This window comes from Scleropages formosus, chromosome 24 (assembly GCF_900964775.1).
Source record: "Scleropages formosus chromosome 24, fSclFor1.1, whole genome shotgun sequence".
Classification (NCBI taxonomy): domain Eukaryota; kingdom Metazoa; phylum Chordata; class Actinopteri; order Osteoglossiformes; family Osteoglossidae; genus Scleropages; species Scleropages formosus.
Genome location: NC_041829.1, coordinates 13,374,056 through 13,392,477, shown reverse-complemented (window position 1 = coordinate 13,392,477; position 18,422 = coordinate 13,374,056).

Below are 18,422 nucleotides of genomic sequence, written 5' to 3'. Positions count from 1 at the left end.
CTATCCCCAAGATAACACTTGATAAGATACATTGATTTAAATTCAGTCAAGCCTAGTAAAGTTCTGAGCACATCCTGGGAACCTTGACTTCAATCTGCGGTGGGAATACATATTTTTGTTCCACGTGCCACCAAGAGCAACATATTACATTAAATGAAGCTATCACGTAAATGCAGAGACTATTATTAGCCCATGTGGGAGCAAGACTGTTCCATTCAGAAGTCAAATATTATTTTCTGTCTAAATGCTTTAGCTAAAGCCCCATAAAGTGTTTGTTCCATTCAAGCAGCGGGGGCCATACCTTGATCAAGGGTGCTGTAGCGGTACTAGGAGTCGCATTTGAATAACTAGCCTAGTTATGCATCGCTGCCCTTAACCACTATGATACATCATTTATGCCTTTTTGTCTCCTCCCCCCCCCCCCCCCCCAAATGATGAAATCTTACTGCAGTGCAACAATAAAGAAAACATGTCCTTATCAAACTGTATGCTAGGGCAGTCTTAGTTTTATTTCTACACAAATTTCCAGACTTCAGCTGAAATTCCTCACTTTGATCCTTGTGCTCTCTAGTCATAGTGAGCTCTGCTGAGATCCAAAGTGTTCCTACTCACCATGGAGGGCATCGTTCACAGCTTGGTTGGATGAGTCCAGAGTAGCGGTTCCGTTCAAACTCAGGTCCGCCTGGAGTTCGCTAATGTTCCCGGTCATGTTGCTGTCAATTTTGCCCGGCTAACTTAGAGAGACTCTCAACCCAGATCTTTCAAAGGCCTGGGACCCACGTGACCCAACTGGCTGGCATGGGTTGCCCTGGAAACGTCCCTTTTCTATTGTCGCCCCTCTAGCACCCTGTCTTGTTGTTTATGCAATTCCTACTCAGTCTTTGACAGATCTTGGACAGAAAACCCCCAGGAATACATAATAGGAATGGAGAGAATAAGAGGTTCAAGACTCAAGGCCGCCGCTCGCTGCTGCCTCCTGTCTGTCCTCCTCGGCCCGTCGGCGGAAGTCCGGTTGAGAAGCGTTTTGCTCTGCCTCTGTTTGCATTACCAGTCATCCCCTTTGTGCCGCATCGCAAGCAGAACGGCTCTCTTGGGGGTAGTCCGCTCTTTCTCGTGCACTGTTTTTGTTTCAGAGCCCATAAAGCTGCGCCATTAGTGAAAATGCTCATGCTGCGCTGGGCTCCCCTGTTAAATTCTGGACGAAGGCCTCCAACGAATGAAGAACAAGCTGCAAAGGTGTGCAGCAAAAGCAGTTCAGAGGTTTCAGAAGTGATTTACAACTTATTTACAGTTCAGATCTTTGGCACTTCAGCTTGGGGGTTGGGGGGGACTTGTTTCGCACGTGATCCGAAAGTTGTGACTGACACTGATGGGACTCTGCATATTTATAAATGAGCAGTCTTATTGTTGAAGCCTCTGGTACAGTACTGTGGAGAAAGTATAGTCAGGGCCCCAACAGGGCGGCACTTGTCCAGCTTTTGTGGTTAATTTCACACTTGAATGCTGCTTCAAAATGAGGCAAATTACTCACACACACACTGACTGAAACCGCTTGTCCCGAATGGGGTCGCGGTGAGCCGGAGCCTAACCTGGCGACACAGGGCGCAAGGCTGGAGGGGGAGGGGACACACCCAGGATGAGACGCCAGTCCATCACAAGGCACCCCAAGCGGGACTTGAACCCCAGACCCACCAGAGATCAGGTACAAGCCAAACCCACTGCACCCCCAGGAGGCAAATTACTGTAAGGGAAAAGTAAACTAGGGAGTTTCCAGTTTTACAAACTCATATGCTAAGTAATGTTGGGCCCTGGGCAACTTCATGCATGTTGATAATAATATGAAACTTTAATAACTGTGATCATTGACTGGGACCAGAAATCCTGCACTCGAGGTGCGTTTGATCGTTATCTAGGTTTTTATGTGTTGCAAATAAATTCTTATGTGGAATTTGTTCCGTGGGAAATTGGATCAGTCCCACTGCTTATGAACAAGAACATTTTATATAAATCTGGGTAATTTTTTTTTTTTTTTTTTTTTTTTTTTGTGCACTAATTTCTCTGTTGAGTAGCCATGACTATGAAGACGGGATGTATTTAAAAAATTCAGCCACAATAAGCTGCTTTTAACCTTTCCAAAATTATTCACTGCTAAGAGGCAGACTTCCCACATGTTTTCTTCAGTCCTATTCTTAGTTTCTCGCATCCTTAATTTTCCACAGTAACATTCTTAACCTATAGATAGTTTTCCCCTGCTGACATGTGAGAAGCAGCCTTTAATCCTCTGTTCCCCCCAGACGACTCTTCCTTCGACCCCGAGGACATTTTTGACCCCTCTTTGGCCAGCAGCCCACGGACAGAGAGAACTTGGCTACAAACCTTCGTCTGGATCGGCACTTTTATCACACGAAGGTAAAGCATTCCTGAAAGACGCTTCGTATCCCCAGCCTTCATAACTCGGTGTCTCCCTGTTGTTAACTGCTCCTCGTGGTCGATGTTGCAGTGGTCTGGAGGGTAATCTGGAATCGCTGGGTGCAAGGCCGAGGGGGTTACAGACTGGATAGGGCGCCAGTCCATCTCTGGTATATTACTTCAAGCTTTAATGCAAAAAAAAAAAGAAAGGCAAAGATGTATGGGGGGGTGCGGTGGCACAGTGGGTTGGACCGGGTCCTGCTCTCTGGTGGGTCTGGGGTTCAAGTCCCGCTTGGGGTGCCTTGTGATGGACTGGCTTCCCGTCCTGGGTGTGTCCCCTCACGCCCTGCGTTGCCGGGTTTGGCTCCGGGACCCCGCATGGGACAAGCGGTTCAGAAATGTGCATGTGCAAAGATGTATGAGAACAATACAAATGAATTTACACTCAGAATAAACTGACATGGTTTTTCACAGCATGTGGTCTGTACAGCTGGATATGGGTTTGATCCCCACTCACTGTGCGTGAAGTTTGCATTTTCTGCCTGTGCTCACATTGGTTTCCTAACAAAGACATATTTCAGGTGGATGAATGAGTCTAAATTGCCAGTTGTGTGTGTTTTTGTTACTCTGCTTTGCTGTATGAATGGGAGGGATTGGGGAGTGTAACGTGTCTAACGTTGTGAGTCTTGAAAAACATGAACCAATGAATAAATCAATAAATCTTAATGGTTTTAGCTAAATACAGTCCTAGTTAATAATTTAAAGTCACTTTGGAGAAAAGATTTGTTAAATGACTGAATGTAAATGTATCTATGTTGTCCTGCTCAGCTGTCAGGAAGCACAAAATCCAGATTTGATCCTTGTAAATGCACAGAAGAGCCTTAAAAGGGGAGTAGAGGTTTGAAATGAATCTCTTTGTGAAGTTGCATTGTGGGTGTCCTTTGAGGAATCACTCTACCATCATTCTGTTCACACTGAATGGAATGAGTACAGTATCGTGCTCTTCTGATACACTGATTCCTCGTGTTATAAATGGTTGGGTTGCACATTCTCAAAGATAAAAACTATTTTCCAGTTTAATTCCATTTTTGTCTTCAACCATTATTGTCTGTGAAATGAACACAACTTGTGTTCGAGCCAATAGATTTTATCTATTTACATTTTATCAGTTGCTTTTCTCCAAAGCAGCTTACAATGTTAAGATTATAGTTATTACAAACTTAAAATTATTTACTCGTTTACACAGCTGGGTGATTTTACTGGAGCAATTGAGGGTAAGTACCTTGTTCACGGGTCCTACGGCTGGAGGTTCGAACCTGCGACCTTTGGGCCCAAATGCAGCAGCTCTAACCACTACACTACCACCTGTCCCTTATAGATGTGGTAAAACAAACAAAAACAGAATGGATGTGAGGAATACTTTAATTCAATTCACTTCCACTGTGATTATTAGTTCATCTTGAATGTTTAATTCAAATCGGTTAACTGGTTCAGTTTTCACAAGTTGATTTCAATCAATTTATTTTTGGGGGGGGAAATTTTGATTAGTATGTACTGTCCGTATTCATTCAGCAGATGCTTTTTCTCCAAAACAAAGTGTGAGATGAGGGTGAGGAAGCTTCTCCAGCAGATGTCAGGCTGACGCCATGTAGCAGAAATGGACCATTTGTTGACACTATCCATCAACCTACATTTCCCTCTATTGAAGCAGGGATCGACGCACCCTCAACAGGTCCGTGATACGAACAGAACAATTAATACATCGTGTTATTGATTAGCCCCTGCTGCTGTATTGTTTTGGAAACAATATCAGTTTTAAAAAAAAAAAAAAAAAAAAAAAAGATGGTATCATTAAAGCAGTCAGATTCTTTTAATTTCTATTTACATATGCGAAACATCTGTTTAATATTTCATAATCACATTAAGTTAAAGTTATGCTAAACAATTTACGTTTGGGGGGCCTGTGTACTCTGTGAACATGGTAATGTTTATTCGACGGACAAGGTTGCGTACTCCATGCCCACACAGCACTGTGGGAACGATGTGCTGAAAACGCTACCCGGTCGACCGCCTTTCCCCCACAGCGTTTCAGTAATTAAAAATATTTTGACTTTCAAGGCAGGTAACACTGTGGCGCTACAGCGGAACATATGAGACACAGTTTAAATTGTTAACTTATTATATATGGCAGGTGCAGATGTGTATAGTTGGAATGAAATCCATACGGCCAGATGAGTTTGGTGAATCACTGCTGCCATTTCTCTCCTGCTGGAGGAGCTGTGAGGTCAGGTGAAGCGAGGCTGGCCCTTCATGTGGGAACGCTGCCTGCGAAGGCAATAGGCCCTGAAGTCTAAGTGGCCTGCAAGGTTGGCTGAGCTGCAGGAATTATACCAACATGTTAAGATTTTGTTTGCGAAAGACCGCTTTAAAACCGGTCCAAGTATTCCGGGTGTGCTGGAGTTCAGATTGCCATGAGATGGAGAGGCATTCGGTGTTTGAATGTAATGTGGGCGTGCTGCACTACTTGTTTCTGGTGCTTTACTCTGTTTTACATTTACATTCGCATTCATTTATCTAGCTGACACTTTTCTCCAGAGCAACTTACAGTACAATGTTACTTGGAAATAACCTACAACTATTTACCCACTTATAGTGCATAATGTGTAAAGTTATAGAGCAGGGCAATTCGGGGGATGTACCTTGCTCGATGGTATTGCAGCAGGAGGTGGGGTTGAAACCCGCGACCACTGCACCCCCTGCTGTCCCTGTGTCCCCTGTAGTGTATATGCTGCACAGTTATATACCTCAAAAGACACACAAAGCAAAACTTTCAGCTCAGCTTTCAGGCATGAGTATTGAGAACTCACGTTCTGTGCATCTTTTATGAGCCATATGTTCTGTGAAACTAATATTGCAGATACAAATATACTTTTTTCAAAGGTATAAATGTCTTGCAAGAAATCATATCTTGAAGATGCACGACTTATGCATAATTTCAAAATAATACTATATTGTCCGTGTGGATTTAAATGTCTCGGATTCACAATCTATATTTTTACACCATCATGATGTTATTCAAAGACTTAGCTTTTTGTGTGACAACGCAGTTCTAGAACAGGTATAAAGCCCACCATAGGATAGGAGATAAGATGGGTTGCACTTAGCAATTCAGGGGTTTGTGCAACTGAATATTTCTGTAGCTGTTCAGGTTGAGCACTTGTGCTAAAGCAGGTTAAATGAGATTCAGGGAATCGAATTTGCAATGAGAGGTATGGTGGTGCAGTGGGTAGAGCTACTGCCTCACAGCTCCTGGACTGTCGAGTTTCCACTACACTACATTTAATCGCACGTTTGAATCCACCTCAGTGTGTGTGTGGAGTGTGCATGTTCTACTCTTGTCTGTGGGTTTCTTCCAGGTGCTCTGGTTTCCTCCTACAGTCCAAAGACATACGGCTGAGGTGAGCAGGATGCTTAAAATGTTCTATGGTGCGTGAAGGTGTGGGGCTACTATCTGATGGACTGGTGTTCTGTCCAGGGTGTGCGCTCTAGTCAGGAACCCTGTGATTTTAAGATCCAGACTGCTGTGACCAGAAAAAGTGGTTAACAAAAGTGAGTAAACTTGTAGCCTTGGGGATAGGTAGGCACATCCAAATCTTGAGCCACTATGCCATCTATTGAGTAACTGCTAGTACTGCAGTGGCAGGCAGTCTGTGCGGGTCCCTATAGTTTTGCTTTTGGTTTGCAGCTCAGTCTTAATAGGTGGAGAGAAATGGGAGTGCTGAGACCACCCCATCCATTTAGGATCAAGTGTCACAGCCTATCCTTCTTGTTCTATTAAAAGAAGAGAAAAAAAAAAAGTCCCAAAAAAGTCTGAATGTATTGAACTCTTTCAGTCAACCTCTGTTTTAGTCCGACAGCAGTGTGTGTGGCCAGTTGGGTGTTCTGGGGTCCAGATTATAAACAGACTAATGATTACTGATTGGCTGATACTTAGAATGTCAGTCTGATGGGGGGAAATCAAAGTTTAAAAAAAAAAAAAAAAGAAGCTCATTAGGATGTCAGGAATTAGAAGCCCAAGGTAACACCCTGAAACAACAGCCATGGGCTTGTTGGAGGACAAACAAAGGTGGGAGGCTGGGAGGGGGGGTTCACATTAGTAGGAAAATAACTCCCCATGCTGACAAAGGGTCAAATGGCCATCTGTCACCGAGGGAATTAAACCTGAAAGGAAGCATCCCGATGGAGGGAGAATACGGGGACCGGAGACACTAAGAGCTCCTCATTGTTTAAGGCCAATCAGCACTCAATGAAATTGTCAATGGTAACTGACCTTGCTCTGCACTACATGATGTTTCAATTTAAAAATAATAATAAATAAGACTGACAAACCACAGATGTTTACAATTTGGTGACATGGAAAGCCTAGCAGCAGTGATCTGTAACAGCCTGTTTATATGGCTGTAGAAGGTCTTCAGCTGGGCCAGATCCATGTCAAAAGGGATTATGATGGATTAATACCATACCTAGCCACTGGTGAGATATCTCACATTATGAGGGCGTACAAAACAGCTGGACTGCATTTCAAACGCTGTTCTGTTAATTTCGCATCGCAACACATCTTCCTGCTCGGTGAAATCCTGGAGAGCTGGCACCATAACAGGAGCACAGAATGGAGAACTGTGTCGTTTTCAGTGCATGAAGGGCAATAAGGGGATCATTGATACAAAGGAACACTGCGTAATACTTTTGAATGTCATGTTATGTGGCGAAAACACATGTTATAAATTAGTACTGTGGTAAGGGGTCTGAGACCATGGTTCTCCTTTAAGTGGAGCTATTGGTTTCATGTACACCATGCATATATGGCATTAAAATATAAAAGAGAATACACATATGTCACAGGCAACAGCAAAACACTGCTATGACAGACTTGGGTGAGTCTGATCCAACCACAAAGAGGTGGTAAGTGGATTTTTGGGTTCAACTTGATTTCCTAAAATCATCCAAGCTACCACAAGTGTAGTAACTATAAAAGAAACATGGCCTACCAGATGAGACACAATTTTTTTGAAATAGGGAGAAGAAAAAGAAAAAGCCAAACCAGTCTCCAAATCCAATGATTCTAACCACATTCACAACTAAAAAAACTTCATATTTCCAGCTGTCTTTCTTGTGATCGAGAGTCTTCATTATTGTTCATCGGCCACACATGGTGCTCATTTTGTCTTAATGAATCTTCCCTGAGGGGGGTGTAATTTCAGGTAATGCATATCATAGCACATTTACATTTATTCATTTAGCAGATGCTTTTCTCTAAAGTGACATGTATCTCAGAGAAGAATACAATGAGTAATCAATGTAAATACTCATTCTTAATTGACCATTTGCTGTGTACAGTCCAAAAAGAGAAAGGTGATATCTCTAGAGAGATAAAAAGCATGAGTTTGCAACCTTATAGATAGAGAGATAAAAAGAATGAGTTTGCAACCTTATCGATAGAGAGAGAGAGAAAGTGAGATTGATAGAATGAGATTGCAACCTTATAGATATAGAGAGAGAGATAGAATGATTTTGCAACCTTATCGAGAGAGATAAAATGAGATTGCAACCTTAGAGATAGATAGAATGATTTTGCAACTTGGATAATAAGTTTGCAACCTTACAGATAGATAGAGCGAGAGAGAGATAGAATGAGATTGCAACCTGATAGATATAGAGCGAGAGATAGAATGATTTTGCAACCTTATAGATAGATAGATATATAGAGAGAGATAGATAGAATGATTTTGCAACCTAGATAGATAGATAATGAGTTTGCAACCTTACAGATAGATAGATAGAGAGAGAGATAGAATGAGATTGCAACCTGATAGATAGATATAGATAGAGCGAGAGATAGAATGATTTTGCAACCTTATCGATAGATAGATAGATGGAGAGAGAGAGAGATAGAATGAGATTGTAACTTGATAGAGAGAGAATGACAGAATGAGTTTGCAACCTTTTGTTGGTGAAAACTCATAAAATTTGCATTTCAAAGCTCAGACGTCAAAGAAGAAACTTACACCTCATGCAACACATGTCAATTCTAGCTGAGAAGCAGTGAACCTGAAAGGACCCCTTTCTTCTTCTCCCAAGTGTTTTCTAGCGGTGTGTCATCTGTGGTATTATTACATGTATCCTACAGGGATAACATGAAACAGAGGTAATTAGGGCCATAAAGCACGCGAAAAACCAACGTGATGAAATGCAATTGCTTTCTTATGCAGAAGTGTCATTTTAAAGCACGGTTCACTGTTTGCCAACATGTTATCTGTAGCCTGAGGACACTCAGCATTATATTTTCACTCGTGTGAATTTTTACTTTGTTCATACCTCTGTCACCTTGGAGAGAGGATGCATCCGCTTCTTTTGAAATCCAGTCCTAGTTTTATAACAAATTTCCATACCACAGAAAGAGTGTTTAGGTCCCACTTTTATTTAAAAAAAAAAAAAACAAATTGGCTTTTATTATATAGTGAAATAATGGATACCCCATTTCTGTAATTACTAATGCTGAAACAGTCAGGTACTGTTGGATGCCTTGGCTATAAATCCTGTGTTTGGACAAGCCATCGCTGTAGCCCTTTTCCTCTGTGTCCTTCCTAGCACTCGCAAGATCTCACAACTACCACAACCTTCCAGTTCTGGGTATGAGGTGAGAATATGATTTTTGAATTCTTCAGCAGTGGTCTCATCACCTGTGTAATGGAGGATCAAATGTTTCATTGCTGACTTCAACTCCTGGACTGCATTGATAGTGATTAATTGGAGCAACGGTCTACTCAGGATCATCTTCCAACAATCAAAAAATATTTGGTTTTATAATACTGACTGAAAACCTGGACTTGCGGCAATAAAGTGCTACCTTTATTACCTGTCTAATACAACACACTGACCCTTATAATATGTCATATGTAAGCACAATACAAATTTTGTTAACTTTGATTCAAATGCAAAAACTAATATACTGTTCAGAATGAATGCATTCGGACATGAAATATCATAATCATCAATAAATCTAGACCTTTCCTCTCCAGGGCCAGCTATGTGGAGTTCCTTCATTTCATATGTATTTGATATCAGTGTCTGGGCAGCTGGGAGTGTAGTGGTTAGAGCTGCTGCCTTTGCTGAACCAACGGGTGCTGGTTCAGATCCCATCTCTAGTACCATTGAGCAAGGTACCTAAGACTGTTCCAGTAAAAAATTGCCCACCTGTATAAGTTTGTGAATAATTGCAAGTACCTTGTGATTGTAAAATACTTTAGAGAAAGTGTTAGCTAAATGATTAAATGTGAGATCTGCTCCTCAAACAGCAAAATACCCTGTTGGGACATGGCTGAGCTCTCTCTACTGATCTGCAGGAGCAGCCCTTCTAGAAATAAATCAGAATTCATTACACTAGTAGCTGCATAATTTTTTTTTTTAAGTTATCAAACAGAGAACATAGTATATGTTTATTGAGTGCATCGCAAACAAAGATAAAAGTGAGTCTGATAGGGATTCATTTTTGTGACCCTTCTCAATGTTGAGAGGGATTCAGCAGTCCTGAGGGAGAGAGGAATGTCATTCCACCACATCAGAGCCGGAACTGAAAACCTTCGGGCCTTTGATTTTGGACCTCTTGTGTGTGGGACCCCCAAGGGAGCAGAAGAGAGGATGAGTCTGTTTGGGGGGTAACGAGTGGTCAGGTCATGTAGATTTTCTTGTGCATTTGTAATTTGTCTATTGAAAGCTATTGAATTTGCACATATATGTATTTTTATATAGATTTAAAATTTGTTTGTCAATACACTGATCATTTTCAGGTTTTTTTCCCTTACTTGTTTCAATCATTGATGGATGACTGGTTTGCCTTTTACCTGGCACTGCTCACCTTCCATACTGTTGGAGGTGTAAATAAACCAGACAAACTTAGTAAATCCTGTTTGGCTGGAAAGATACATTGCTTGCTGTGTGATGCGATATTCACATTTGTTCATTTAACGGGCACTTTCCTCTAAAGAAATTTAAAGTCTTAAGGTACTTACAATTATTTAACCATTTATACAGCTAGATAATTTTACTCAACTGATTGAGGGTCATTACCTTGCTCCAGGATACTACAGCTGGAGGTGGGAATCAAACCTGCAACCTCTGGGTCTAAACGCAGCAACGTTAACCACGGTACAGGCTATCCCTGTATGGTAGCTCACATTGCTTTTGGGAAGTGCCACTGATGTGGTGTGGCAAAAAGACATAACTGAATCGACATAAAGACCTGACCAAATGGCCTTTGAGGCGTCCAGGTCTTGTTGACGGCTCGCACTACCCCCAACCTCCTAACCTCTTCGCTTACGACAGTGAAAGAGACTTATCTAAAGTTGTATTGGCATAGCATATGTTTTGATGTTTACAGCCATCCCCTTTTCAAAGGATGGACCTGGATTAAAATCCCTCCTCCTGCTATAGTACCCTTGATCAAGGTACTTACCATGAACTGATACAGTAAAAATGACTCCGCAGTATAAATGGGCAACCCGGTGCAAATAGTTTAGAACACAGTTCTAACACTGCAAGCTGCTCTAGAGAAAGGGTTCAGCTAAATGAATAAATGATAGCAATAAAAGTGGAGCGGGCTGCTAATGGTGTCTCCTTCTGTTTGTTCGAGCCCTTCACGCTACTGTGGTGGGCGGAGTCTGTGGCATGTAAAGCTGACCCACGGTTCCCTCAGATTCCCTCTTCTCGTTGAAGTTTTTCATTAGTTGTACTCGCATTGTACTAGAAACTATAAATTGTGCAACTTTCCACAAGGCAGTTATTGTACACTATTTAAGACCTGCACTTGGCGTAGCGTTCCTTTGCTAAGCTCCGAATACCTCCCTTGACAAAGAGCGTGCGATGAAAAAACAGCTGTCAGAGGCAAAACAAGCTGATGCGTATTTCATTTTTTTTTTTTTTGTCAAATCTAAACTTGTTTGTTTTGTGACACTGATTACATTACTGGGAGTTTAGCAACATTCACCCTGAGGCGCCATAACAGACACCTATTCAGCGCTCGAGACAGTGAAATCCTCCTTAAAGCCGAGAGCTTTGTGAGAACACCAGAGCTGTGAGCAGACAGCATGACGATGAAAGGAGTCGCATTTGATGAGTCCAAATGGTGATCAAACCCCTCGATATGTCACAGCGCTTTAGTAGGGAGCTTCGGTCACGTGCCTTTTTTAACAGGGTCATGCTGGTGAAGGGTTTGAGTGAAAGGCTTGGCTGCTCATTCCACAAGTTACAGAATCAGGATCCTTAGGGGTCAACAGAGGGACCCTGCTGGTGTTGCTTTGAGCAGCGATCCATCCATCCATCAGCCTATTGATTAGTTGTTCCATTGATCCATTCATAGATCCGTCAGTCCAATCCGTCATGCATTGATCCATTGATCAGTCCATCCATCCATCCACCCATATTCTCCTGAAATGGTTACATATCCAGCACAAACAATGTGTTGGGTAAGTTGTTTTGGTTATCTGCTAAGCAACTGAAATGGGAGCAAAATAATAAAGCACCATCCCTTGGAATGTGTATCACATTCTGGGATGTTGCAGGTTTTAAGCTGCCGTTTTACTGCGCATTCCATCATCTAATGTTGGACTTTTAGGTGTCATCACTCATCTTCTTGATGAAGAGAAAGCAAACAGGAACGTACTTCACTGCACCTGTAATGATGCCTTCAGGTGGCAGTGATGTCGACATGTTAGTTATTGTTACGAAAATAAACATTTGCAGTTCATGCACTGCTTTTGCACTCTACACTTAACACATCAGAACAGATTTCAGTTACCAAAACACCTAGATCTGGGCATGTGCTGACTAAATACCAATAATGACAAAATCAAAGGATTAGTAATGCTCTACATCAGCCCCTGGATGAACAGTGAGTTCTTTACACATGCACAGCTAAAGAGACAAGAGAAACGGCACGGTGGTACAGCTCCTGGGTGGTGCGAGAGGACATGGGTTCGATCCTCGCTCAGTCTGTGTGGAGTTGGCATGTTCTCCCTGTGTCTGCGTGGGTTTCCTCCAGGTGCTCCTGTTTCCTCCCACAGTCCAAAGACATGCTGTTTAGATTACCCCATAGTGTGTGAGTGACAGAGAGAAAGTGTGTGTGTTCCACTGATGTATGGATGAGTGACCCAGTGTAAGTAGTGTATCTAGCAGCGTAAGTCACCTTGGTGAATAAGGTGCGTGGCCTGATAACACTATATAGAGTTCATTGGAAGTTGCTTTGGGGAATAGCATCTGTTAAATAAGTAAATGTTTAATATATGAAAAGATGCCAGATTTTGATTTCTTTGACAATACAGTAGTCTGAGCATGTTTATTTAATGTACCGCTGACCAATTGCTCCCTTATCTTGATGAATTGCTGTAAGGAGGGAATTTTGGATGACCCTCAACGATCCCTCTCCATGTACGTATTCGCGTTTCCCCGCTCAATGACAAGGAAGTTTTTACAGTTTGATAGGAGACGCTTCGCAGCCCCCTGAGAACTGCCCGATCGGTGCGCCGGTCCGCTGCTATCAGCCAGAATGTCCTCATTGTTTTCTTTATACTTGTCTAAACATACATTACATTGAGTGTGATTAACTTCCATGTGGGGGTGAGAGTCTGCTTCAATGTGCCTCTGTCCTGACATGCTGAGAAACTGTGCATCACTGAAATATGTCCTGATAGGGGAAATAGACAGATATGGATACATTAGCTTTCCTTTCCACTAGTGGGAACCCCCTTCCCCCGTTGCCACCCTGCTGACAGGTGAAAGCTAAGACAATGGGCTTAGAGGAGAGCTAATGCACCTTGATGTTTGGGACGTGAGTCCGGAGCCACAAGAAAGCTGGACCTCACAAGGCGAATTCTCAAATTCCACATCCGTTGGACCATTGGTTCATGGTTCATGGTTAGTTTTTGGTTAAATTCAATTCAACTCATTTATTTTTCCAGGGTTTTCTCACCAAGGCGCTGAACAAAATCTGAGATACAGTACAGAATACTACACAAACACAGTAGAATCAGATAACTGGCAGGTGAGGAGAAGAAAAAAAAACTCATGCTGTGAAGGACGAGTAGAAAAATAAACCTCTGGAGGTCCAAGTACCAGTAGCTCCTGCTGGGCATTGTGGTGATAGAACACCTGTGTGGATATGTCCAATATGAAAGACCAGTATGTCTATGAGGCAGTGATAGAGCCTGAGGAAGGTAAGGTAGATCTACAGGCCCTCGCTGATGATGAAAGTAGGCTGTCATCAGCTCCTAAAGGTAAGTCATCTTTGTAGGAAGTGGCGGTACAGCGGTGTCACTGTGGATCGAACCGGGGTCTGGGATTTTCATGACTTTTATTGAAGTCAATGAAAGACAGTCATGTTGGGTTTCATACAAGGTCAAGTGGTATACTGAAAAGTGGTTAAAGGACTCAAGAGCCATCACATGGGTCATGGAATTTTTTCTTCACTCAGGAACAAGCTCCATTCAAGACGTACCTTGAAGACTATGCATCTAAAACAGGGAATGAGACTTATGAATTCTTCTGGACTTCTTCTCTTAGGACATTTCTGCTTGTATTGTTTCAGGAGATCCTTAGCTCACATAATAGTGCCAAGGGAGACTAATGATAAAAGCACTTAAGATTTTTTGTCAGTAGAAACAAAGTGCTACCAAACCCATGTTTCAGGGCTAAAAGTAGAACACTGTCTCCATTTGGCAAAGTGGTGTGGTACACACAGGGTTCTGAGAAACGTTCTTCTTGTCTTCCATCAAACTGTATTTTCAGCTCCTCTGCTGTAATTTGTCAGCAAGTGATTAGTGAGAAAGAGCATTTCATCATGTTAATGCCCTGGGGGTTTAGTTTCATGGTGGACAGAGACGCCCTGCAATCGATCATCTTTATGTATGAAACCTACATTTGTCTGCAATAGAGATAAACTGTCTTTGTTGAGAAACAAAAGTATGAGAACCTGTTATATTCAGAAAGACGGAGGTATTTGATATGTGCTTTAAAAGGTCCCGAAAGCAGGAATTGAGCTTTTTAAAGATCCTTTCAAACACTAAAGACAGGAAGTTTTTTGACCAGTTTGAACCAATTTAAGCAACAGTGGACTTTGCTCTGTGACGATTAACTGGATGAGTCTTTTTTTGAGTCTCCTAGTGCAGTGGCGAGAAGATGGAATTCTCAGAATTCAGTGAGGACCACGGTACACCACTGTCCCCTCACCCCTTCTCATATTCAAAATACTACAGTATATCTTCTATACAAGTATGATGCAGTGTATTTCAGGGAAAACATACTTGGCCTGCAGTGCTTTTGCAGGATTTATGGTGTTTATTGTGTTGCTGTGAACACTGTAAGAGACACATAAACGCAAGAGGCCTTGTATAACATCCCAGCCAACTATCCTCTACTACCCTGTACAAGTGTGTCGTATGTCACATTTACCTGATGCATTCTCTGAAGTGACTTTCACTGTTAAGGTCACAATTATTTACCCATTTATACAGCTGGGTAACTTTGCTGGAGCAACTTAGGGTAAGTACCTTGCTCAAGGGTCTTACAGCAGGGGAAGGAGTTGAACCTGTGACCTTTGGGTCTAAAGGCAGTAGCTCTAACCACTGCATTACTAGCTATCTCCAAAATGTTGCATGTCATTTTGTATGAAGTCGTTAGCTAAGTAATAAATAATAGTGGTCATAGTTATAATGCAAAATCCAGGTAAAATCCATGAAGGAAAACAAAAATGACACAAACTAGCACTACAATGTTCCAAATGGATTTGATTAAGTGCAGCTCACTGAGATTTTAATAGATTTTTTTTCACTTTTTAAGGAAAAATGGTGATTTTACTGACATGTGTAGACTTGTTTGTATGAACCTGCCACTTCTAATATGTGCTACCACGTCTTTGTCGTGTTTTCATGATGAGAAAAAGCCACAGAAGCACTGTGTTCTTTCAGCCGAACATGTCTGTTATGGCTTGGGTGAAGCACTAGCCCTGCTTCAGCCAATAATCCAGTTATGTTGCACATTTTGCTGTTTTTCTACTGTTGATGGAGATGGAGAAAGATGAAGGACCTCCTGTAAGCCTCCAGTACCGTGTTTTGGATGAAGAGAAAGCAAACAGGAACTTACTTCACTGCGAGGATTAAAAGCACCTCAATCCCCGTGCCTCTATTTCCCCTACATTGGGTAATTTGTCAGAAAGTGTTATTTTTTTTAGCCAAGAGTCATGATTTTTTTAATGACAGGCCAGAAATAGCAAAGTTCTACTGTATTTCTGGCCTGAACATCTAGCGCACCATATTGAGCCAAACACCAGAAGTGCAATAACATACCTGCTGGTGGAAGTGCTGGAAGCTAATGAGTTCCATACTGTCGATCAAAAGTGCAAATATACATATAAAACTCTCTGTCTCTGGAAACAGTCATCTTGGCCACTACAATCAATAAAAGAAACAATTTCTAGAACATGGGAACAGATGGATTTATGGTGTTCATATGCTTTACATGCAGTGTGTCAAATTTGATTTTATATGCGATTCAAGCCATGCTGTTTTTGGTGGGGACCGTGCCCAGATCCTGTCCAGGAGATGGAGAAATGCCTCTTGGCTTTGTCCCTGGTCAAAGGGAGGCCTAGTCATCAATCTCAAGACCCTACAGCTGCTTTTTTTAGCGCTGTCTTGCGTCATTGTGATCCAGGATATGGGTCCTTATTTGCAAGCAAAATTGCATAAATTTCTGGTCAAATTCAAGAAAGAAAAGTTCAAATAAGGCTGAAGGTTCTGTAAGTGCATGTACCAAGCTTAATCTTAAATACAGTAATTTTCTTGCCAATGTTACGCTGTTTGCTTCAAATTGAACATTCAGACCGAAAATAAAGGCTCTGTGTGAAGTATAAAGTTGGCTTTGCGGTGATTCCCCCCCTTTCGTTAGCAGATTTTTCAGCAGTGGAATCAACCTGTTAGATGTGGGAACTGATTTTGGCATCCACTTGATTGCATTTAGCAGAGTTACCTTGTTGAGTGCCTGCAATACACCGGTATTGTTACATTTGCTAAAAAACAAATTTATGTTATGAACTGTTAAACTACCAGTTATACATATTTTATTGTCTAGCACTATATCCATCCATTCATCCATCCAGCCTCTGTCAGTAATCCCTTGTCCAATGCAAGATTGTGGTGGTGTGGAGTCTACTGCAATACTGTTAAATACAGCAAATGAGATCTGCTTATAAAGAAGGCTGTAAATCTCCACCATGGATCACTAGTGATTATTTTGTTTAAGTATACAAGTCAAACTTGGACTTGATTTTCTAAAGTGTTACGTAACTCTCTAAAAGGCTAATGCATTACTTAATTTAATGAAATGGGATTTCTCAGTTGGCAGGATAACTTACACCAATCATGCAGTGAGAAAGTTTCTCCTGTCTGCTACCTGTTGGACAGTCCAGGACGTTGTCTTATGTTGACCAAGAAGTCAGAGTCGCAAGAGTCCAAAGCCTATCCTAGAAGCACAGGGCACAAGGCTGGTTCGAGTACAATGTGATTGGGATGCCAGCCCATCTCAGGGTGGCCACAGACACACATTCACCCACTCCAGTCACCACTTCACTTGAAACCCACATTTTGACTTTCAGAGGAAACCCACACAAGATTTTCAGAGAACATCCAGACTGGGAAGAAGATGCTCAGACTGAGCTGAATTCAAACCTTCACCCAAACAACTCAGGAGCTGAGAGGCAGCAGCGCAACCTCCTGTGTCAATGTGCCGCCTAGACTAAGAAATCACACCTCATAAAATACCCTGCTGCTCTAAGAGCCCATTACTCTTAGTGTCCAGAAATCCTTCGTGGATTGTGTGTGCTTGAGAAGACCGAGAGATGGGATCAGGTGAAGGGAAGGGTCACCAGGGGGTCTACTGGCAGGCCCGGTGCCCCCCTCCCCGGCTCCCAGTTTTGGGATGGATGACTCGGAGCCCTTCCAAGAGGGTGATGGCATCCTGCCCAGACGTGAAGTGCCCTGTCAGCTGCCAGACCACCCCCTCACCTCCGCTAATACCTTTCGGGGCTTCTCTAATGGCCTTGTCTCTTTGCCGGGGCCCTGATAGAATCTCTCAAGACCTCAGTTCATGCTTGAGGGCCTACGGGCCCTGTGCGGGAAATGTACACCAAACTCTTCTCTGAGACCCCTTTTGAAATGGTCCCCGGGTCCGCAGGAAGAAAAGAATTCGCCCCTCCGAGACGCAGACGTAGAGTTAGGAATTTGGCTGGCGACGTGGAGCCGTATTCCTTTTCAGATGTTTATGTGGATGTGCCAGGTTGTTGCATTGTGCTGCCCTCCCTTTGGAGAGGAATGCAGGGCAGCCTGGGAGTGCATCGCGCACTGCAGCCCCTTCTCAAAAACCGCTCGGCTCAGCGGGTTCGAGATGCTCGGGACGCAGATGTAGAGGGCACGAAGCGCCCGGCTCTGGCAGAGCGTTCGAAAGGGACGCACAGATCAAACAAAAGCCCCATCACAACCACGTATCGCTTTCACAACACATTACACACATCGGCCTGGAGTGGCGATGCTGCTCTCGCTCACGTTCCCTTTGTTTACTCCATGACCTCATGGACGCGCCTTGCCGCGAGACTCGGAGAGAGCGAGCGCAGATGAAACAGATCGCAGGTCCTTATGATTTATGTTACAGCCGTTTCACAAAACGGAGCGGCGGCCGGAACAGTTCTTGCAGCGCGGCAAGAGCCTCCCTCACGAATTAAAAAAAAAAAGAATCTAATTGAAAGGAGACATTCTGTGCTTGCACATTGGACCGTCTCCAAAACAGTTGTGGGATAACTTTTCCCATCATCATTTCCCTGAGAGAATAGAATCAAACTGCCACGTTTGCATTATTTGACTTGACATGTTTATTCCATGTTGCCTGGATGAAGACAAAGGGGGAGCGAGAGAAAT